The sequence below is a fragment of the Lepisosteus oculatus genome, chromosome 29 (assembly GCF_040954835.1).
Source record: "Lepisosteus oculatus isolate fLepOcu1 chromosome 29, fLepOcu1.hap2, whole genome shotgun sequence".
In the NCBI taxonomy this organism is placed as follows: Eukaryota; Metazoa; Chordata; class Actinopteri; order Semionotiformes; family Lepisosteidae; genus Lepisosteus; species Lepisosteus oculatus.
Window position 1 is genome coordinate 176,396 of NC_090724.1, and position 24,837 is coordinate 201,232.

The window sequence follows — 24,837 nt, forward strand, 5'->3', positions numbered from 1 at the left end:
TCTGTGGCCAACAATGTTGAATTTAGACTCATCTGACCAGAGGGTTTCATCCCAGTCAAATTTGTTTGAGTGGGAATGTTCCCTTGCAAATTCAAAACATTTGCAGAACTCTGAAATGTTGTTTTTTTCCTGCACTAATCACACAATGCAGCTCTGGGGAGCTGTTAGTGGAAATGCAATGGTTCTTCGTGATTATTTCACTTGATTTCATAAAGAGTTTGCTTGTTATCTTACAGTCTCTTAAACTGGTCATTTTCAGATACTGTTCCTGAGATTTAATGTTTATAATTGACACAATTTACTTCAAATAAATTGTGGTAAATACATCTGTCTGCCATAGTAGTGGTAATATATGACCACTACTAGAGATTGAAATTCATGTCACAATTCATACAATTATACAATAAATCAGGCTTGAACTCCTTTAAGATAAAACAGGGATAAAGCAATAGGGGAGAAAGTTACTTATCTATTTGAGCACAGTGACGTCCATGATTAAGAAGTAGAATGTGCATCATGCAATCCAAAGCACTTCATATTGTAAATATAATTGCCAATATCTTATCTAACTAAATTAAAAGATTGGGTTTTAATAGTTCTGCTGCTATTTTCATTTTTTCCCACAATACAGCACAGTGGTTAATGATCCGGACTCCACATCGTGTAGGTTCATTATTTCAAATCTTGGATGGGATGGGCTGTTTTAGCCATGAAACAAGGTACAGTACTTCACTAAAATTGCTCTAGAAAGGCCCCGTTGTATAAAAAGGTGCTCTCCAGATCGTCATTTTATATGAGAACCTGCACAATTGACTTAAATACGTATATGAAGGATTAAAAATAGACTTTCGTCGCGTTCGTTGACATACAGTATATTATTTTGATACATGAGTAAACCCATATATGAAGTTATGATTTCTCTTTTTTTGCGCTTTGTGAAACAAGCTTTTTATTGGTTTATTTTAAACAGCACCTAAGTTAATTTTTAAGAATATTATCTATTTTATCAATAACTATATTTATTTCACTATATACTTTATTTCACTGCTACTTTCCGAACAAAGCGTGAATTTGGGTGTGTATGAATTTGCCTGATGGTAAAAGCTAACAGACGCTAAATGTTCAGAATATAATCAGCCACAGCTGTACCTGATTTTAAATCATCCACAGACCTTCCCGCTTCACTGCTTATTTTGGTTCAGCTTTATGAATCGTTTTTAGTTTATTCAACGTTTTATATAACCGGTGTATTATTATTATTATTATTATTATTATTATTATTATTATTATTATTATTTGCTTTTTAACTTTTTGTGCTGCAACGTTAAAAGACTTCTGTCACATTCCTGTTGTTACCGGCTTGGTTCCGGGAAAGCAGTCGAACTATGATGTCATCCACAGATGTGTAATGAGATCGAAGGCCCAATTGGTTAGTTTAAAGCCCTCCTCCCTGAGGACTTCCCTTCCCCCTCTCCTCGAATTTTATATAAAAACAGTTCTGTCTCCGAAGCACCAGCAAAATTAAAGTAGGAAACCAATAGCCACCATCACTGGGGTTTCACGTTATGCAGTAAATTATTCACCATACAGTATGTGGGGATTGAGAGAAATAAAAAGATGGAGAAATAAAAAACACAGATGAATTGCTGTGGAGTCCACCTGTAGCTCTCTTTCTCCGGGGCGATGGTAAGTCACAAGTCTTAATTGGAATGGTACGGTGGAGCTGCTTTAATAACGGTGATACGCTTAGTGACGGCTTGTGGACAATACCAGCTGTCAGCAAAGTAGTGTGAAGAATAGATTATTTCAGTCATTTCCTTATTTAACAAAACGATATAGAGAACATTGTACTCTAGTCGTGCAGTGCTCTGTATTAAGTGCAATGTGCTTATTTTTACAGTTATTTCTCCTGTATCATCGGTGTGACCTTACATTCTTCATCTTATCGTTATTGCTGCGGTTGTTGTTGTTGACACAATATAACTTGTTCACATCCAGATCACTCCTATCTTCAGTCAGTCGACATTCAACTAGAGAGAGCGGTGATCTGTTTCAGCACCTTTGCTACGGACAGCTCCAGCAGCATCAGCAGACACCGAGCAAACATTCGTGGAAAGCAGGTCAATATTTAAAGATTACTTTTTGTACCTGTATTTTACCTTTATTCAGTTACGTCTAATTTATGTGTATCTAATTTATCTACCAAAATAGCTTTGAACAACAATTCCTATATATCGTATACTGCAGCAGGTTATGCTGTAAACTCGTCGTCTTTATAAAAATAAGTACTTCACGTTTTATAGAGAAGGAAGGGGCTTGAGGAAAATATACGACCCAGTGCTTGCAGAAACCAAATTAAAATGAATCCTAGAACTCAACCGATCTCTACATGTCCCTGGCTTTCATACAATGCAGCACAAATATACTGTATAATGTACTAATAACCGCATAAAAGTTACAAAAGCAACTTTGAAAGCAACAAGTGACGCACAGAGAGACCGAGGATGAATACACTGCTCACTCTACTTGCTTTAATCTGTGTTTTGTTCATTTTTTAAAATATAATTATACCAGGGACATGCGCTTTGAGTTTCTGATTACATCTTTTGTTTTCTGTGAAAGCTAAATCATGTAATTCTTCGGACAACAAACAAAAAACGAAGTTGCGCCTCGTGTCTTCACATACCGCGGAATGACAGCCAACATGTTCTCGTTTTCATCCTACAAGGTCTGGAACTCGGTAAAACATAATCAGCTTTCAGTGTCAGTGTATGTTTCTCACAAAAGAAACCTCGATATTTAGAGTAAATACTACATATCGAGAGGTAAGACTTGTCATTAAAGCTTTAATTGCCAAATAAGATTCACCACATTGCCCATCGTTTCAGTGTACGAATTGATTTCGACTGGCTAATTACATACAGTATATTGTGTAATTCATTTTCGAAGTAAATTTGATATATATATATACTTTTTTAATTTCCCTTCCAGTCCTCATTCATTTGAGTCCGATTGGGTTGTCTCGGCTCTTCGAATTTTAGTTAAGCAAAATGCTCTTGAGAGACCTGCAGTTTATCTACCCAATTTATGAGACCACACGAATTTAAGAAATTGCTTACACAATACAGAAGCTTTAAATCTACTTAATTTCTTAACCAAAATCATTGTCACCTATTTCTTATGGTAGACGACACGTGATTCGTTGTTATGAACTTCAGAACTCCGCTGTACCACATGAACCCCAGTTATTTTAAAGTATAATACAAACACGCACTTCACGCAACGTTACCGCATATAATTTGATAGAAAACGAGCAGGTAATCAGCATGTAAACTAATAAAATGAGACAATTCACAAGGCACAAGAAAACTGAAAACAAAACTTACAGACTGAAAAATGAAAGAAGACTTATCTCCTTTACTGCGGTATTGTTGGTCTCCATTTAGTCTTTTAGACCCTTTAGATAGTCTCCAGGCGGGGCTGCACACTGGTGGTGATGGTGGGGATCCCCACCACCTGTAAAGCGCTTTGAGTGGAGAGTCCAGAAAAGCGATATATAAGTGTAAGCAATTATTTTTATTATATAGTGACACCTGTCAATTTTAAATGATTTCCAGTGTTGAAACGAGGCACCCTCTGCTCTGCATTCACATCAAATAAATATACTTCCAGATACTGTAGATGGACCGTGGCAGTGGTCTCTAATTGAAAACAAGGTTTAATTTTATTTCATGACGTCTTAAAAACTAATTATTCGTCAAATATTTGCGATATTCTTTTAAGATTAGATTGTGTATAGTTGAGTAGATTGGGATGTTGAGGTATGGAGAGATATTAATGTTCTGTCTTAATGTTTTTCCCTGACCCTTCATATTCAATTTAAAACTTCAAACACACCTCTTTTTGGATAATTCGAGGGTTCGTTTTATAACTATATGTATTTTCACCTCCAGCGCGCTATTTTTTAGAAAGAAAACATGTAATTTCCTCAATGAAACGGGTAGGGATATTAATACTGATTTATGTAGGTAATTTTTCTTGTATAAGCGGTAAATAAACCTCTGGAGAAAATGATTTTATGTTTTTGAAGATGACGATTCTTAGAAAATATTTTGGTTTCCTCGGATCGATGAACTAGAAAAGATTACAAACTGTTTTTGTTTGCGAAATCCACGTTATCCTACTCGTGTCTGACCTCGAGCCTGCCAAAGCTGCACGAGGTAGCATTGCACTTGCACGGCGATGCTCGCTGCACTGTGCTCGCTACATGCTCTACCTCCCAAGCCGGTCTAAGGCACAGACACGGTAGAATGGCTGCTGTACTACCGAGGGTCGAATTTCCCCTGACATTACTGGGACCTGTGCAGTTTGTGTAGCGCACGGCTACAGTTCAGATTCTAACAGCATGATAGCGTTCTTTACAGGAAAGCAGTAGTACATTTCTAACTTTTTCATCCAGTGATTGTGCCCCATTTATATGCTATATTTAGAGGTTCGTTTCGATAAAAAAAAAATGTCCAGAACTAAAACGCAGGGGAAACAAACAAGTGCTTTGTGAATCTTTGCAAAGACTAAATTAATTTAGCCAAAACAAGTTTTTTGTACAGTGCAGTACTTCTGTGGAATACCATCTTTCCTCCATCTCTCATTCGATAAAATACAATCTAGGTTGGGTGATTATTTCTGTTATTTTAGTTTTAGACCATAATGTTTTTTTCATTCCACAGTAGGTAAACTGCCCCTGGTGCATACTGTACATTAATAATGTGTGACGTGTTGCTTTAAGTGCAGTCTAGAAACCTACATTTGTAGTAGTACTTTAACATAACACATGTTTTATAAACTGATTTCTAATTACATGCTCGTAAAAATGATTCTGTAAATGTTAGTGAGTGGTTGTACTGAATATTATTTGACAGTAAAATAAACACTGGCAGATAATTAATAAATTAAGTAAGGAGACTCACAGCAATTGAAAACGTGTAACCCAAACTTGACACAGGGAAGTTGTGAGTGCCAGGGCAGGCCAATGCATTCTAACATCATTCTAACATCAGTGTGTGTTGAAGTTTATTTGATCGCACTCAAAACATGTTTTTCAGAATATATGCAAAATATTTTAGCAGGGTAGCATCGATATAAAAATAACAATTTTTGTATAAGGCCATCATTCTGCAAATCACTATCTTGTATTTCATTCCATAGCAATGTACATTATAAAGACATTTAATTCAGAAGGCCAAGAAATATACAGTTCATGCTACAGAACACTTAATCCAATTTTCATTAACAATTTTGAATTCGGCCTATTGTTGTCTTGTTTGTTTTTGCAGAAGAGCATGTTAATCATATTTCAAAGAAGATGCAGTACAATATGAAAAACAATGCATATTGCTATGTTGTAACAATTGTATTTCTGGGGAAGAAAGATTATATTATTTTTAAAATTTAGATATGTTTTTTAACTTTTTAAACCAAGTACAGTTTTGTTAAGGTCATTCACATGTGAACACTGTCCCTGCCTTCCATGGTCAAAACTGTTCATATTATGCTGTCCCAGATATTTGCTATTTCAAGCTCATTTTACTCCAGTTTTTTAAAAGGTGTGCGACTAATAACTCTCAAGAAATTGCTTCATTTATTCCACTTCATTGTGCTTCTTCTCTCCACTGTCTTCATTTCATCTAATATTGATCAGAGTGAAATATTTTATTTGCTTTATAACTGATCTTTCAATCACTTCAATTTAAGCTTGCTTTTTGTACATTAAAATTACGTTTTAGTTGGGGGAAAAAATTGAAGAAATGAAAATAACCACTTGGAATCACATAGGTTGTACAGAGTAATTTAGTTGATTATGTATTGTTCCAAGCTGGGATTGAACTACAGGCTCACTGCATGGGATACAGATGAACAATGTTTGTCTTTAATATCCAGTTAGGTGAATATCAAAATTTGAATGACCAAAGTGTCCAATGATTCACTACACAATAGGAGTCTCATTTTCAAGTTGAATGGGGTAAAAAGGATTTGTGATACAGAACCGTATGCTTTTAGTTTTTCTTAGAGTCTGTCTCACTGGTCCTGAAAAGCTACAATCATTTAGATTTCATTCAGGATCAAATCTCAAGAATTCATTTGAAACCACACTGATTTAAACAGTTCTGTTTAACATGAGGGTGACACAGTGGTCAGTATTGCAGTGCTGGAGTCCTGGGTTCAATTCTAGGCCTGGGCTGCTATCTGAATGGAGTTTCTGGAAGGCTTGATGACATCAGGAGAACTGAAAGTAAAGCACAGATGGCATGGTAGAAGGAGATGTTTTCAGTGGAAGGCTGAGGTTGAAAGTGAGAAATGGACCCAAGTCTGGCTTGTAGGAAATGAAAGTGATGAAAATAAGTTCCAAGCAACACCAAGTGTCAAACACGTCCATCTGCAACAAAGTGAAATACCAAATGCTAGAAAAGATGCGCACAGTGCTGTGTTCAGCCAGGAATTGTATACTGTATGTGTAGGGCAATGGAAGTGCAAGATTAGAATTTGACCTCCACCTGAGCTTCTGTTAATGGTGAGTACCTGGATGCTGCCTTTTGCAGAACGAATAAGCAGATCCTAATCCTGAAAATGTGGTGCAAATACTATAGAGTAAAGGGGGAACCTGTTTTTTATCAAATAAAATTCTGCTTCTTATTATAACTCTATCCTGCAGTCACACAGTGCGAGAGTTAGCATGAATGGAGGAGTGGTGTGTTCTTGCTGACAACAGTACAACACACAGGCTCTAAGATATTCTACTCAATCATGCTTGTCCATGTTCAGTGATGCACAGTTGGCTTAGCTTGAAGAACCCAAGTCTCAGTCAAAAAAAATACTCAATCTAATTCAAAATGTTCATGAGGACGATTTGTTTTAATGTGTATTGCAAATAAGAACAACTTTACCAGTTGAATTACTCTGGAATCCTTGCTTTTTTATCACAAAGATGGTCATACTTGTACAGTATTATGACAATTAATGTCCTTTTATTTTGGAAGAATTATAATTTGATTTAATAATGAACTATAGAATCTTTCCCCTTGCTTATCCACGACAGGGATGTCATAAGCACAGGTCCCTGATTTTTGGAGTGTTTCTTCTTTGTACACAATGGCTACTTTGTAACATCAAATATAGAGTAATGAAAATGAAGTTATCTTTCAGATAGGCCTTGGTGTTTGTAGTGACGATTTCTGCTTACTGATGGAGTCATGTTCAGGGATCTGTGCACGTTTCTCTCACTCTGAGTGGGATTGAAGAAAGACTCTGGGAGGGAAAGGCTATTCATCTTAAAAGCTGTTCTTTGTCACATTTTAGCAAACCCATTCTCTTTAACGTTGGCTTTCACAAAAATCGAAAGAAGAATGCTCCTACGTCTGCCCTCAACAGGCATTAAAACATAGCAATTTCTATCCCCATCCACTACACTCATAATTGTGTTCAAATGCAAAATGTAGCTAATATATATATGCAACATAAACGTCCTGGTGGTGATAACTTTATTCATGTGATATAATTTGTGTTGTTTATATGTAAAATAAAGTCATCTCAATTTTTTATGTACTTAATAATATCAGGAAGCTACTGTCGACTTCGGTGGTTATATCCACTTTTATGCCATAGCCCCTCATATGAACTGGCTGGCCACATTGGCTTTCTGAACTTCGCTGTTATTTCACAGGGTCAAAGGTGACTAGATGTGGCTCATTCAATACAGCACACCAACCACCATTCATTAGGCTGTGGCTGCTATAATAATAATTGTTGACATTCTTTATATCAGCATCCCATTAAATCATGACTGGCAATGACAGATCAGAAAAGTTTCATGTTATTCAGGGATTGGAGACAGTGATTATATACATGTTGCACTAAAACACCTCAAGACCATTGAAATGCATATTTTAACAGAAAGAGGTTCAATTTTTCAATGTGCAGATGACTGGTGATGCAACATGATATCTGGAGCATGCCCTTTGTGCATAATGGGCCTCCACATGTCATGCTTCTAATGTCGTGAACCCAGTCTGCTATATTGTATCACATTCTGTAACCAAACACTATTAATTGCATACTTAATTAGTAGATAAGTGTTGAAATTAAAATAATTTAAGGAATAGCTGAAAAGTGGAGAAAATATTTCAATTATTCTATAGCTGCTGTTCTGAATGACATTTATCCCTTGTTTTATTAGCATCCTTGTGGAACATGAGCTAAAGCACATTTTGTGTATCTGCTGTAATGCGACTGTTAGACTGTGAGTAATACCTGTAAATACACTATAATTATCTGAACTATGTATTGTGACTGCTACTGTACATATTTCTTTATTTGACAAAATAGAGTGCATATATTAAGTTCTTGTATAGAAAAGGGCATTCTAGTTATTTAAAGTCTGAACATGTCATTCAAAACTAAAGAGATGTACAATACATTTATTCCCGAATCAATTCCTCATTGTATTCTACACTGAGCAAGGCTGTCTGCTTCACAAATAAATAATCAATAGCAATATTAAATAAACTTTATTTACTCCATGCTGTCAGAGGAAACAACAGCACCCTGTGAAACCCATGTGGCCATATGGAGAATGATCATTTAGCCCAGAGTAAATCCATGTGAGGCAGACAAAACAATCCAAGACTCTTTCAATACTCCTTTTTATGTTTCATTGGTAATATCATTCCTGTGAGGATCCTGTGGTAATTTTCCACGATATTTGGGGATTTTGAGATTTTTTTTTTATTGTTAATATAGGCTGCAATTTTATTCAAAAAAATTGCTTTAAAATATTTTACAATTTGTATTTCTTAATTTGGGTACAAAATTGTTTTGGAGAGCAGCACATGGAAAACATAATATTTGAAAGGAAAAAATAAGAACTAATTTTTTGGAAAAATTAATTTTAATCTGGATTATGTACAATTACTACATCACATTATATTAGTGAAACTTCATCATGTGAATGCAAATCAAACCCTTTAAAAGTCATATATTCAGTGATTCAAATCAAGTTTTTAGAAATCATTGTGCAATCAAGTTCTTGTTTTTCTCCTTTTGAGATTCATGCTGTGAATGTCCTCACATTTAACAACAGGGTGAAAACAGCCTGTTGTCAGCTGCAGATGAGATCTGATGTTTTCTGCATGTGACAAGTAATATTAATACCATTTTCACTGCAATTCTGTGTGTTGTGTGCTAGAATATATTTTGCATTTTAAAGTGAGTAATGTAATGTGTGAACCTTGGTTATTTCGTTAACGTCTTACTTATTGCTTTGGCTGTAATTTACACTAGACTTCACAGAGAGAAAAGTAATTAGCCACATTAATTCAACAAGTTCTTGAATTCACCTTAAATATATATTTAATATTTTCCTTTGCTCTTGCAAAATTGATATTTAGTTAAAAGCAGAGATGATATTTTAACTTTATTAGCTGTAAACATCTGAAGTCTTTTTCCATAGTCTAATTGGGATTCTCTCCTTATGTGAATCAGCAATATTATGCAGCTATTTTGTGTTTCCTTGATTTTCTGTTCCTGATTCTCCATCAGAAAAAGCAGTGAAAAGGTAAAGAGAAAATCTTTACAATCCTCTATTTAATATCGCAATTCTTAGCCATCTTAGCTTACCAGTCCAACCTGCACCGAATAAATGCAACCAAGGTACTTCTTCTGAACATGCAGTCAGGACATCTTCTTCCTTTTTCATGTTCAATACAGAGTCAAGGTATCAGAGATACTTTGTCTCCATAATAATAATATATATTATATAAGAACAAATGATAAGTTTATTCCATGCTGAAAGAGAACACAACTTTTGGCTGTGGAGCCTTCTTCAGATGTAAGAAAAGCCTAAACATTGTTTTCTTTCTTCTCTTCTCAGCAAGTAATAAACCTTCATTGTTCCTTCGCAGCCTATGCATGCGGACACAGCTCCCCACCTGAATTATATATTATACAGTCACCTGGAGGCCACAACGCAAACACAGCTAACCCTGGAGATGCACAGGTGCAGAGTTAAATACGTCCTGCAAATTGGGGAATCCCTGTCACAGTCATTTAAGTGCACAGTTTATATTTCAACCCACCATTCCAGGTTCTGAAGTCCCAGTCTACACTCTGAATAAGAACATGGGAATGGTTACATTCCCATTCACTTTTGTGCATCCATATTGTAAGGAGGTTTAGTTTCTGTTGTATTTTTTATTTAGGATTCTGGGAAATTTCTTGTGGGGTTTCTGTTACGAAATGTTTCTGATTACTTGCATTTTGGGATTCCATTTATGTAGAATGTAGGCTTCTGTGATGCATAGAACCTCTCCAGTCTCTTAGGATGTACCAACAGTCCCATTACAGAGAAACCTGCACCTCATTATCTTTTCAACATCTCAAACCTAAACAGGACATAGGGGACTGTTGATGTTAAAGCACATTACAGGAATGTTTATTCAACACCTATCTTAACTTTCTACAAGCCAGGTATCCTCTAACACCTTCTCACCCTAAACTCTAGGCACTTAGACGTAGCACAGCCCCTCTGCACCCACCTGCTGTTGTAATGATTGCTGCTACTCCTGAGGAATGTCCTAATTAAGCACAGGGCCAATCAACTGATCCCTTTCCTGTCCAATCAGTCGATGAGGGCAAGTGTGTCCAATTAACTGCAGAGAAGGAAGAGGTTTTGACTAAGTTTCAGCTTGATCCAAAGTTGATAAAGTTGAGAATTCCAGGTCTTCTAAAAAGCCTAAAACACTGCAGTATTCAAAGCCCTTCTTAAAGTGTCTCACTCAATTAGGGGGACATGGGACAACTTGTATACCCATATGCTGATTCAGATATTGCCATTGTACCTTTAATTTTCACAGGAAAACAACAGTCTCAACTGTTTTGCTTTCAATAACATGTTACTGCAACATAATCCTTGCACCTCTGTTCGACCTCCCATTGAAATGCATTGAATTACAATTGCTTAATACCTCTGAAGCAATACAACAGGCAGCCATTCAGTCCATCTAGTCCATGTGGTTCTTAATAATTTAGTAGTGCAAGGATACTGATTGTGTCTCTATTTGTCTGGCAAACATTAGTTGTTAAAATAGATGAAGTTGCTGGCTCATCTCCTACTAAAGATGAATTTCTTAAACACGTTCTCCACATACTGAATCCTTGATAATAGTAATAACCAGTCGATCAAATTTCATTCTTATATAGCACTTTCTTAATCCAGAGCATTCTCAAAGCATTTTAATAATACAAGGCATAATAATATAACTGTTATGTACAGTAAGTATAGCTGAAGTTCCATCCATCACAGAACAGAGAATAATCAGACACATAGGAATTCATAGGAATAAAAAAAACGATTGCATCTCATGCTATGATCTTCACCCTCATGTTCTTTTTCACACACAACATATCCTTGTGTTCATGGCTTGCTAGGTCCTCCCTCCTTTCAGACTTGGGCCTAATTCAGTTTTATCTTTAACCCTACATTAATCCAGTATTGCACACATTCCAAATACTGACTGGCAGTCCCCCAGTGAGATGAGGGAAGAGGCCACCAGGAAAATGAACACTGAATGAAATGGTTGTAGTGCTAAAGCCCAAGATGTAGACTTGATCACTTTTGTTCCTAAGAATAATAAGGGGAATTTGCTTCAATTTTCACTTGTAATATTGTCAGGAAGTCATTGAATTTGGCTGCCTGAATAGTTATCCCATGGCCATTCTGGCAGGTGACAGAATAATAAAAGAGCAGACAGCATATCTCCTTATCTACCCTGGTGGGCCGAGCTGCTAGTAAAAGGCTTTCTTCATTAAAACACCTCCCTCTTCTTCTGCTGCCCGGTGCTCAAGACATTAGGAAATGAATCCCGAGCACTTCCCCTCTCCCCTCTTGTCCTTCACTCTCTGTGCACCTCTTGTTCTGTTGCATAGCTACCAGCTCTGCACACAAAATATAGGATATGAAGATGACCAAGAAATTATATTTTCTTCATGACGGTGGTAGACCCTTTTTGATAAAGTTAGCCCACGTAAGAGGTGAATTCTGTATGAAAGTTAATCCTCAGGAAGAAGCAGACAAAGAGGGCAGAGGCAAGGAAACATTCTGTTTTAAATACAGAAAGATTGTGTGATATTACATTGGGGCGTGCCCAGTTTAGGCCCAGCTGTCCTGGCTTTTAGATGATGATCTTCCGCTGTGCAGGTCCTATAAAGGTAAACTGGACACCCCCCGAAGAGACGAGAAGGGACACCCCCGGAAGGGGGAGTTTTACACAGACCGTCCCGGAGGGGGATTGCACCCACGTAAGGTGTTCTTTTTCATTTTGCCTGTCCCATCACGTATTCTCACCGGGGCAGGCACACACACACTTTTTTTCATGCACTATGTCTATGTTTTGTTCTTGCCTTACGCGCCCTGCTCTACCAGACTGGACCCCACTAAACAGGGTAAGCCCAGCCTGGAAGTCACGAGACACAGTGGTACACCTTTTCTTTTTTGTCTTTTTGTTTAGTTTTCACCCTTTTTGTGTTATTTTTGGTCCCTGCTAACCTCACACAGGTTCTTCTGTCTCCTCACCTGGGGTATTCAGATTTGAACTGAATTGAAGCTTCAAAAAGATCAAATGTTTTCAAGCTAAATTATTTTTATAATTAAACTTGTGCCTATTGAAATTCAATATTCTGAATTTAATAGTGCCAGTTTCATGCTTTTGCAAATATGTGTGTATAAACCCACATTATCAATTTCACATTTCTGTGCACACTTCTAGTTACTTATAAATTGAAGGGGAGGTGATTTCAAATCTAGATGCACCATCCACTTTGGTAAGCTGTGTAATTTTATGGTCTTGTTGTGTACCACTATGCACAGCTTTCCCAATCTCCCATATAACACAGTAACATATCATCAAAGGTGACAGATTCCTTTCCTCCTGTCATGGAAATACAATGTCCACGTGGTTAAAAGGAGAGCCAGTCCAAATAATGCTAATGCATGTGATACAGTAAGCATGTGAAAAACTATCCAAGAAGTGTTTTAAAAGGACATTGACCTTTGCTTGCTTATAAAAGTAAAATACACTTCAATTCCATCTGAAAATTTAATCTGTACTGTCGATTGATGTTGGCATTATTACTGTACTGTATCACTTCCATTGCAAGTGAAATTCACAAATTAATTTCCAGTCACTAAATGTACATAAAAAAAAACATATAAAAATATAAATGCTAGCACAAAAATAAGATCTGCAAGATTCCACTTTGAGGAAGAAAAGATTTCAGACAATGTCATGCCTTAGGTTTTATAAAGGTATTCAGTGCTAATTTCTGGCCCTGTGGCAGCAAAGGCTGCTTTCAAGTGAGAGACAAGAAAGCGAAGTGGTGGGCGGATTAGGCCGGCTATAATGTCACAAGGCCACTCCGCACAGCTGAGCTGAAGCTCGTTTTCACAAGGTCAAAAATGGAAAGCATCAGCAGGAGCCAAAGATTCTGCATTTGCACAAAATGCTTTTATCTCCTTGCGGTGAGTTATAATGTTTACTCATACTTTTCCTCATAAACTTAAGATGGTGATTTAACATGTCAACTGCTTAATTTCATTTAAAATTCTCCAACCATTTGTCTTGCTGGATATTCAGTTTTCACATGTAACAGGCACATACTGTAATGCACCTGAGGTGATGTGACTCCTCTGGAACCCTTGTCACACTCAACCATGCTCTCATATGCATGGTCAGTCTTCCGTTTTCCTGGAAGTCCCATTTCCAGTCCCATTCCTACTCTGGGAATCCGGAAAACTCAACCGGACTCTCCCATCCACTGCCAGGCTGCCATGTTCCCCATCTCTTCCCTCAGGCACCCAGTTTCCAACTATAAATACTACTAATCTGCTACACTCCTGTACTATCTGTACTCCCTAAAATTCAGGAATTCATTAAGTGTGTTTTGTAATTTATTGATACAGTGGAAACAAAACAATTTACAGCATTGCATCATTCTATACACAATCAAAAATTAATAAAAAATGAATTAAAAAATTAAAATATGATATAACATTTCACACTCATTGTACAAGGCAGGATGCATCACAAAATCGAAACTGCCTCCCACCTGACCTGCTGAAACAGAACTCCTCAACGTATCACACACTGATCGTAATATACCTGACCCATAATGCCAACCTTCAAAACTCAATTGCAATTTTTCTCTTTCTAAACTTTCTCAGATGGATCAGGGAACAGACCCTCAAAGAAGGCAGAGCCTTCTACAACAGTTGGAGTTTTTCCATTCTCTACACCAGTGTGTTTCCGGCTTTCCATAAGGGTTCCCTTAGGCAACGAATAATCCACCAGGCTCTGTTTTCTCCAGTTTTGTTTTTGCTTCTTCAGTTCATGACCGTAGTGCACTTCCAGGTCCAGGAAGCACCTCATCCAGCTGTCAGTCATTGTCCACACCTCTTCTGTAGCCCCACACACCCACAGCGCATGGTGGATGGTTTATTCTTGCCCACAGCCATCCCCAGGCCAGCTTGCCATCTTCACCATGCCCCTGGAGCGCATCACACAATGCACAACCAGTCAGATATGTCCAGTGTCTGTTCAACGTTACAACGCTCCCTGCCTGCAACATACAGACAGTTATGCCAACTAGGGAAACAGCAGTCCTTCAGGAATGCAGCAAGTCTCAGCAATCATTGACCACCAAAAGCTGAAAGTGTTCTAACCAACTAATATACAACCTCGGCAGCACATTACTGATTGTACACTTTTTTTTAATGAAAGCTTCAGTGTTGTGTAGCTATCTCTTTAACTCTGTCATCCCAGTGCAGTGCAGTTGTGTTCATATTGCCTCCAGGTTTCTGCTGTTGTTTTAGTTGGGTACTAAGCCCTGGGGTAGAAAGGGAGACAATGTCTGGGGACACCTTCTCAATCTCCTATCGACAAACTGGGCCAAGCTTCCTTGGCAGTGAGAATTGAAAAGTATTGAGTGTAGAAATGCTTCTCTAGCAGATATGTTGACTGAGAAATCCCTCCCATTGTTCACTGCTCAATAAATTAAGCAATGGAGGGCAACTGTTATATATTCCATATGGTGATGGAACAAAAAGGACTTAAGTTCCATATTTGTTTGGTTTTTCACTATGGTTTAATGATGGTTCAATGGTTTCAGTACAAAGTATTCAAGAAAAGCAAAGCTTTGCTAACAAAAGTGCTGCTGGTACCATTTTAGAAACTAGTTTTCTTATGTTTAAAAGCAGGAAAATGTAGGTCTATAGTTCTTTTCATAAACAAATGAGCAAAATCAGAATCTATGTGAGTTAATGCCAACTACTGTGCAAAATGTACCTGGACTCTGTCCTGAAATGTCTACAGTAAATCCTCAAGGCAAACTTTTTAGTGACCATTTTTTCCACATTGGGACTGGAAAAAAGAAACTGAGATTCTACAAATCAGCAGTTTTAATAATAAATTGTAATCTTAACATGTTCAGTAGTTGATATACTGTAGTAGTTCTTTCATAAAATATCTGCAAAATCACAGTAATCCATGGCTAAGCTGTGCTAATATTTCAACCTTTTCATTCTGCCTGGCTATCTTGCCTCCTGACATTAAGGAGTTTTGCAAGTGCTTCTTAAGTAGAGGGTTAGTCCTCCCCACAGCAACCCTGTTGACTGTGAGGAAGCCTTAGACCTGTGTTATGACAATCAGTGCATGGTACCACCAACCTCTTTCCTCTACATAATGCTGTATATTTTATTCTATTTTGAGGACACACAGCCACAATTTTTTAGGTGAATCATAAGCAAAGAATCATGAACAGAAAAACAGCTTCAATTAGCACAAACACGATCATGACTGAAGAGTTTGAGAGTGCAGAATTACAGGAATACCCCCCACGTGAAATGCCATGGAAGAATAGGAGAAAATATACCAATTTTTTTAGGTGTCTCGGCATTTGGAGAGTTGCCCCATCCGGTGCCTGACTGATTATAGATAATAGTGAATCCAATAAGTCATGGTATTTCACAGTCACCATTCTAACATTTGCTGAGAGAAACTTGCTGGATTGCAAGGGTTGGTGGCAGCTTGGTGTGTATGTAGCCCTGGAAAGAAAATATCACAATCTTCATTAATGATTGACTTTTCCGGATATGTATGTTTACAGCACAGTGTTGGCCTATAGAACAAAACCTTACAATGTTTATCCATGGCTTGCAGACTTAATTCTATTGATGCAGAGTATTAAAATCAATAAGAGCCCTTTTCTTTCTGCAAGTTTACTGCTTAAGTTCAAATGTAATTGTATTGCTATGAATTAGGGTTAGGAATGAATGAATGTTTTGAATTAATAAAAAAATGATTACCAAAAGTAATACTTTCAAGTAGTACTTTAAGACAAAAAACAAAAGGTAGATGGGGAGAAAGAATCTCTGACCCAGTGAGAAATTTAATACCAACGTCCTCTAGCTCAAATCCAAACAGTCCACCTTCACATCATTCCTTCTTATGTAAATAAGTTATTTCCAAGATTTACTTACAAGATAGTTGTTATAGATTTAGTCAGTATTCACTTTAGAAAAGTGCAAAATGGATGATTATTATGGCTATAATTTGATTGATGCAAAATATTGTTCAAAAGTCATGTGTACCAGTGTGCATATTTTATTGGCCTGTTTTTATCAAATTTTCACAAGGTGAAAAGAAAAAGTACCAAATTGTTTATTAGGAGTCTTCACTTTTGTTCCCTGAAGGATTCATAAAGCAAATCAACAAAACTAAATTGGAAACCAATGGATAATAAAACAGGATAGGTCTGGTTTGAGTTATTTTTCTTTTTAAATGCCTTCCAGTAGTGGCCCTGTCTGCAGTGTGGGCCTAAGAAACTGAGAAAGAGAAAGACAGGTAAGTAAATATGGCTACGTAATATGGCATTTGTATATGTTAAATTAGTATGGGATTAACATATTATTATATAAACAACAGGGTCTGATTTGGTAGCTCCTATGCAAAGACAACACTGTCTCTGTACGGAGAAGTTCCAAAGGGCTGCGTTTGCTGTGGAGTGCGCATGTTCTGCCCACGTTAGCTTAATAGGTGTCTATAAATTATCCCTGTGTGTGTTTGTGCTCTGTGGCAGTTCTATCTGGCATTCAGGAGGGTCTCTGCATTGAAATAACCCTTACCAGGAATACCAGGAATAATTCCTGATAAGGGACAGAGCAATTTACTTTGACACTTAAGTAACATAAATTTGCAGTTCAGTGCCCCTGACTGATCCATATATGAGTCATCTACAGTCATCTACAGAGAAGCCAATAATGTGCCGTGAGGCTGTTTAGACTGCAGGAAAGCTGGCCCCATGACAGGGCTTAAAATTATGATCAGGCATAAGTTAGATTCTGAAACTATTTCCAGCAGTGCCTGACTTTCTTTAGCATGACGTTCTAGTATTGACAAGGTCAGCTTTTAGCTACCCTCTGAGACCCACTGTCTCAAGGCTCAGAAGAAGAAAAGACTCTCATGTTGTTGCCAGGATACAGTGGAGGTTGTTGTTAATGTTGCAGTGATGAGGCCCAGGCCGCTGCTGCGTGGAATGCCTTGTGTTGCCTGGCATGTCTCATTCACCTGCCTTTCACTGGAGCTGTGCTATTTAATCTAATGACCCTGAGTCTTTAAAAGAACGACAATATGTTCCTTTTCAAAGGCCTCCCTGGGGACTCATATTAAACAAGATCTATCTACCTCAATGTGAATATCACATTCCAGAAGGTTTTTTTTAGTAAATTTTAAATATACAGGTTTTTATAAATACATTTCTAATTAAATAAACTTATAAATAAATAAATATAAATGTACTGATTTAAATGCACATAGAAGCACATAATCATATAATTATTTATACCAGTCTGTATCTTTATAATGATCAATTACAGTAACTACTTAAATTAGAAACTATTTACTGAATGTTTTAATGCTGCCAAGAAATTAATGTTTAAGGGGATGAAAGAAAGCAATAACGGATCTTGTTCTTGAATGAAAATTATAATCACACAGCAGAAAAAATGCACTCATATTCAGTAGTCGACATACTGTAGTAGTTCATATCTTTGCTTCACTTACATAAACCTACTCATGATCTTCACTTAATTTTGTCTTTATTATCAGCTTTATGAATTATAAGTCTCCACTAATATGGTATAAGAATTAAAATCTTATTGATCCTGAAATCACACCCAAATATTTCTTGTAAAGTCCTAGGCAATCATCTTCAGCAACATGATGAGGGTAATTATTTGCAAGGTTTGTATGGGAATGTAATCTACTTGTTTGTATAAGAAGGTAAGCCATTTCTAGATTCAGGATACAGAGGGTCAGATCAACTGGGCAAGTGTTTATCCTGGTTTCCATGACAATAAGCAAAAGAGCATGGGGCTCCCTACTGAATGGATGCCAGTCCAATGTAGAATCTACCGCAGCAAAGTCCTCATCTCCATTCACACAGCTGGGTGGACTGGATCAATCTGGGTACAGTACCTCACTAAAACCTACACCAGGAACTTGACCCCATGACCCGGTTGAACCCACTATGAAAAGTCCATAGACTTACCCACAGCACTACGTGGCCCTCATATGAATAAGTGAGATGTTTAAAAATAACGGCTTGCCTTTTTAATCTTTGAACTTAAATACAAATTTATCTTTGAATTAAGATGTCAAATTAGGTTTCAGCCAGTCTTCATGTTTTCTAACTACACCTGCTGGTTAAAATATTAGAAATCTCCAGTCAAATGAATCTACGTTCTTAGTGGCAGGCAATATGTGATTTGATTGAGAAGTATAAGATAGACAGTCCTCATTGGCCAAGCCAATCTGTAATTCCATGTTCAGTCCCATGAAAAATGATCAAACAGTTAAAAACAAAAGTTCCGTCTCACACACTATCTCCATTATAACCCCACTGACAATCATCCTGCTAGGAGAAGGGAAGAAGGCTTGGAAACTTGGTGGTATATAAACCATATCTTGTTTAAGTTGCTCTTCTCAACATGTTCTTCTGTGGAGGTTCCTGTTATATTGTTTAGGGTGTTGACCAATAAAACAGAACAACTGGTGTTAGACACACAAAAAAGACTCTCCTTATTGTTATATATATATATATTATTTAAGGTTGTGCCGGTCTGTGTCTATTAGTGGAACATGAAGTTGTCAGCACTTCAGATTGTGAATGAATGGAAGTGTGAATGGTCCTGGAGTCCAGATTGTGATAACGATGATGATTGCCCAAGTACTGAGTGGAAGACTAGTGATTTTGTTGTTTTTAAACTGATAAAAAGGACAACAAGTCATAGTCTACCACCCAGCACTGGGAGGAAAGGCAGCAGAGAAGCTTTTCTCCACATTTTTCCCATTTCACAGTGCTTTGTAAACCAGATAAAGAGGAATGGAAAAGACAAGGTTGTCTTATTTTTAACATCAGCTCCTGGAAAATTAACTCACCATGAAGGAGGCAATTCAGAATGCAGCAGGTGGACCTCATAAAAGATCATAAGAAATGTTACGAAGGAGAGGAAGCCAATCAACCCATCTTGCCCATTTGGTAGTATGTTAGTACCAGTTAGACATTAGCTATTTGATCAAAGATCCCATTCAGCTGTTTCTTGAAAGAAAACAGAGATCTGGCTTCAGCAATGTGGCTGAGTGCCTCCTGTTCTAGGTTTTGCAAACATTTCCATGCAGATTTGACTTGTGTCCTCTGGATTAATGTTCCTCTGTTCAATGGGAAGAGATCCGCTGGGCTGACTTGGGGATCTTGAATACTTTTATTAAGTCCCATTGTAGTCTTCTCTGTTTAATATTGAAAAGGTTCAGTTCCTTTCACCTCCTGATGCAGGACATTCCCTTAAGACATAGAATGTACAGCATCTAGCTAATCTTCTCTAGATAGACTCAAGAACAGAAATATATTTTCTGTAACATGGTGACCAAAATTGCACACAGTAATTTAAAAAAGATACTTCACTGTTTTTTTGGATAGTTTTAACATAATTCTCCTTGATTTAAATTCTATGCTTTTTATTATACAGTCAAAGCCTTCTGAATTTCACTTGCAATATCTACAGTGTTTGCTAATCCTCTTAATTTGGTATTATCTGGTACTTAACTAGTTTACTGACTATTCCAAAATCTATATCATTGATATGAATTAAGAAGACCACTGCTCATAGTACTGATCCCTGTGGTGCTCCATTAATTACATCAGATTGTGTATTTACCCCTTATCCTGAACTGTACCATATGTTTTCTATTTCATAACCAACTTTCAATCCAAACAGAACTAGTTGTCAGTTCCCTGCAAACCAGTCAGCATAGTCAGGCTTTGTCATCATGAAATCTTCCACAATTTAGGAAACAAGGCAATGACATCCAAGGACTGGTTATATCATATGGAATATGTCAGCAGTTCTTCTGTTCTGCTCAGGATGAGACTTGAAATTCTGGTTTAAAATGACAAGTTTTCATTTCAGGAAGTAACATTGACCTGAAATCAGTAGTTCAGTTACCGTAGACTGCAGGCAAGGAAGTCTTTGTGGTTTCTCTACGAGATCAATTTAAAACCTTTGAAAAGAACTAATGCAAAACTTTTTTTCGGAAATGATTTGTATTCATGGAAATAACTCATCCATGAATACAAATCATCTTACAGGATTACATTGAGACTATCTATATTATCATTGATATCATTGTTATCAACATACCCTAGTCTCCAACAGGATGAGTGGAGGAGCTGAACAATACATTTGGAGTTCTGTTTCAAAGCAAACACCACATATAGGGGAGAAATTCAGTCTTAACCATCTACCTGCTACAAGCTAAATCCTTAATTATGTCTCGTAGAATCATCAGCTTACCTCTACCTACTGTATGTCACCTGTTCCTAATGGACCATATCAACTGGATCCACCTCATTTCTGGCCGGGAGCCTGTCTACTACTACTCAAGGAGTACAGACCAATAGGTAGGCAATACACGGTATGAGATTCCCTATCCCTCATGCATACTACACTGTCCAAACCTCTAATAATAACTCTAATAGATTGAGTCACCCATTATCATTAGATCCCTTTTTTCTGGAAAAGCAGTCTGTGAACCAACAATCTTCCCATATTCCTCTGGGCTGTCAGGACCCAGATCTAATTCAAGGAATGCTGCCACTGGCAGGATACAAACTAGTACATGAAATTATGTAAATGCAACAAATTAGAAATACACCAAAAACATTTCCCACCAAAGAAACATCTACCAAAAGGAAGACTGTAAAGTACTTGAGGGAGTTCCTAATCTCCCAGAAGCCAATTAAACACAAAACAGGGCATGAAACATTTACATGTTGCTAAATTATATTATTGTAAGCAGTGCTATTCAATATTTAACTTACTGTTGTTAAATCAATATGCTCTACAAGTTCCCAAATGATTGTTACTGCCTCTATTTATTTTGTAATGATCTTTCATTGTTGTAGATTTTTCATGCAGCATAACAAAGGTTTCAGAATTATATTTTATTACCTGTAGGTTATTGCACCACCTTTATGAATCTGGGTTGAAACAAGGATTTATGGATATACAGTATTATACTTCTGCAATGACCTTATCTTTTGAATTCTGGGTAAAGGTTTATAAACCTGGACATTTTGTGACAAAAGAAAAACACTCAATGTTAGGAAAAACAATGAGCATAAGTTAAAAACTTCCAACTCATGTACTAAGTTTGGTGTATGCAAAGAGAAACTGAATAACTACCATAAATAAAATTTACAGAAAACTAAGCTAACGTTTATTTTGGCCAAGTCCCTAAAGTGACATTAATTGAAGCTCTTGCTTCTAGGCTACTCTCCAGCTTAAATTGTGAAAAGGATGACTACATCTTGTTGAACTTTTCAAAATAATTTAATGTATTTTATATATTACATAAAGATGTTCTGAGAGAAATCAAATGCTTACAATATCAGCTAAGCTATGGTGTGTGAATAACAGCATTGATGATTTGGATCTAAATATTAAAAATGTGGACTTCACATCTTAACATTTGTTTGCTTTTTAAATTTTTATTATTTTCTATTAATTGCTATCCCCTTACTATTTTAATTTTACTCTTATGATATTTTTAAATACATTTACAATCACCATTTATTTTTGTTATACCCACCATATTTGCAATAAACAATATTGTGTGTTTCAAATCTTGACACTCAGCTGCGAATGCTGTGAATGCACACAGAATGAATGTGTAGGCATCTGACTGCCCACCATTGAGCCTCTTTTAATATTGATTTCTCTTTTAATGTCAGAACACAGCACCACATCAGAGGCTCAGGGCCAACTGGAAGAAAGGTGCATCTTTGACTGGCTGCTCCACATGTCTGCAAGTGCCAACTGATCCACCCTACCCCAGGAGACACTCAGCCACTTGGAGAACCAGAGTCACAGTTTTACTTGTATTTTAAATGTGCAATACTTCCAACACATTCATGAACAATATAACAGGAAAATGAATACAATGACGCTCTTGTATTTATGAAGAGAGATGCCACCATTTCAACAATTTCTATTTCATGGTCTCTAGAATAAATCAAATAGAAAAACATTATGATTCAGTGCTATATTCTGTGTGGTAAAAGGGAAATAGATCTTTTTCCGATTTTCAGAGCTCCAAAAACATTACAACATCACAATCCTATACAGGCAGGACAAGAGGCACAGTGATTGAAGACATCTCAGTGTAGATGATGTTAAGCAATGTTGTCACATGAAATTCTTTCAGATTCTTAGGCAATCTTTAAATCCTGCACAATCTTATGTGTGAAATGTGCTCACATATTGTAGAGATGCAAGGAGTCACAGTGTAGTTTCATGAAGATGTAAAAGAGGCTTGTTTTGTAACGAAGAAGTCTGCTTGAGATCAAACAGACAGAGAGGATCTCTTACAGACGCTTACAATTGTTCACAGGCATCCTTTTATACTTTTAAAACATCTCCTCCATGTACTCTATATGATATTGGAGAAGCACATATTTTAGGACAGTATCCTTCTTATAGACTTTCATATTTGAGAGACAACAGTGTTCAACCTGTCTGTCAGATTCTTTGTGACACCAATAGGTGTCTATACAGCACGTCTTTCACACAAGAAGAGTTTTCACACAGAGTAAATCTTTCACACAACAAAATCCTATTGAGAAAATCCTACAATGAGACCTCTCCAAAAACTAAAAATATTCACAGCTAAAGTATTTGAAAACACATCATATACAAATGTAGTATTGTAAATGCATGTGGAAGCAAAGAAAAGGCAGGTATGTGTGTAATGCAAATTACTGTATGTAGTCTAGATCAATAACTTTTGTGTAAAATGAAATGTTACCTACGAGAGTCTTGTGAAGTGAATGTGAATGACACTGTTGGCAGGCATTACACTAGTCACTGCTACATCACCTCCCAGCCACATACCGTATATAAATCTCACATGACAAAAGCACAGAAATCAAAAGGTTTTAGCTAATAAAGACCAACTACATGTTTTAACCCTATGCTTTGTGTAATACAAGGAGGAGTCATGAAACTGGCACAGCTGGCAATAGATGAAGACAACTTAAACTGCCCAAAACTGATGCCAAGCTCATCTGTGTACAATTCTCTATTAAGAAGGAATGCCTGGAGATTTTCTTGGCCACCTTACCTTCAGTTCTTACCTGAAGCTCAAATACTATCCTCCAGGCATACCTGTAGGCAATACAATCTCATCTTTGTTTATAATGGGTTTAGTGAAAATAAATAAACTAATGCATTTAAAGAAAATCATGAAAGTCGCACAAAAACACCAAAAAGCATTTCAATTAATGAAAAAGTGTGACAACATCACCTGATGTACTGTACACCAACAGAAGTAATTATTTGCAAAACCTTCCATTAGCCGTTGGACCTTGCTCAAAAGATCAATAGATCATAAGACACTCAGAAAGAAAACCTGAGATTTATACTGTTGAAAAAAGGTCTTTGTAAAAATATGTATGTTGGAACACTGACATGCTATAATTTATGATTTGACAGATGCATTGGTGTACACTAATATTCCCCTGAAAAAAAGTCGATAATTATATGTGCATTTCTTAACAAACATAATAGAATGCCTATAACATGTCAACCCTCAAAAGAGTTCTTACCACAGACTGCTGATTTGCACACAAACTGTTGATTGTTTCAGACAAATTTTTCAAATGTTTCAGACAAAGTACTCAATCCAGTTGCATTGCAGTATATTAAGGCATAGCTGTGCAAGTATGATCCTTCAAGCTTTGGTCCTTGCAGGTTAACTAATCCTAATATAATAACCTTCCCAACACTGAAGAATTTTGAAGACTCTCTGCATGAAACGGTGAAACACTTCCACAGAATGTTGTTTTGGTCTTGGGTGCAGCAGTTGGCCTTCACTGGGTTACAAACACCATTAAAAGTTTTTCTCTCCTATGTATTCATACATTCAATATATATTAATATACTATAATAATAATAGTTTTACTATAATAATACTATAATAATAGTTTGAACTAATACTATAATAATAGTACTATAGTACTATAATACTATACTATAATAATAGTTTTAACTAATCCTTATGCATTATTAAAAAAAATGTGAATTAGATATAGGGTGGCAGGTTCTTCAGCCTCAGAGATAAGATTAGATTTCTTCAGGATAGATCTTAAGGATAGGTGTAGTTTAATAACACTGGAGAG

At 36.7% G+C, this 24,837-nt stretch overlaps 1 long non-coding RNA gene across 1 annotated transcript; it reads left to right on the plus strand.

Moving 5' to 3' along the window:
* Positions 1-1,497: 1,497 nt before the first annotated feature.
* LOC107079630 (uncharacterized) lies at positions 1,498-24,574 on the plus strand. The gene is made up of 4 exons (XR_001480581.2): positions 1,498-1,686; positions 1,999-2,120; positions 20,940-21,060; positions 22,393-24,574. It is a non-coding gene; the product is annotated as an uncharacterized lncRNA (long non-coding RNA).
* Positions 24,575-24,837: the final 263 nt, after the last annotated feature.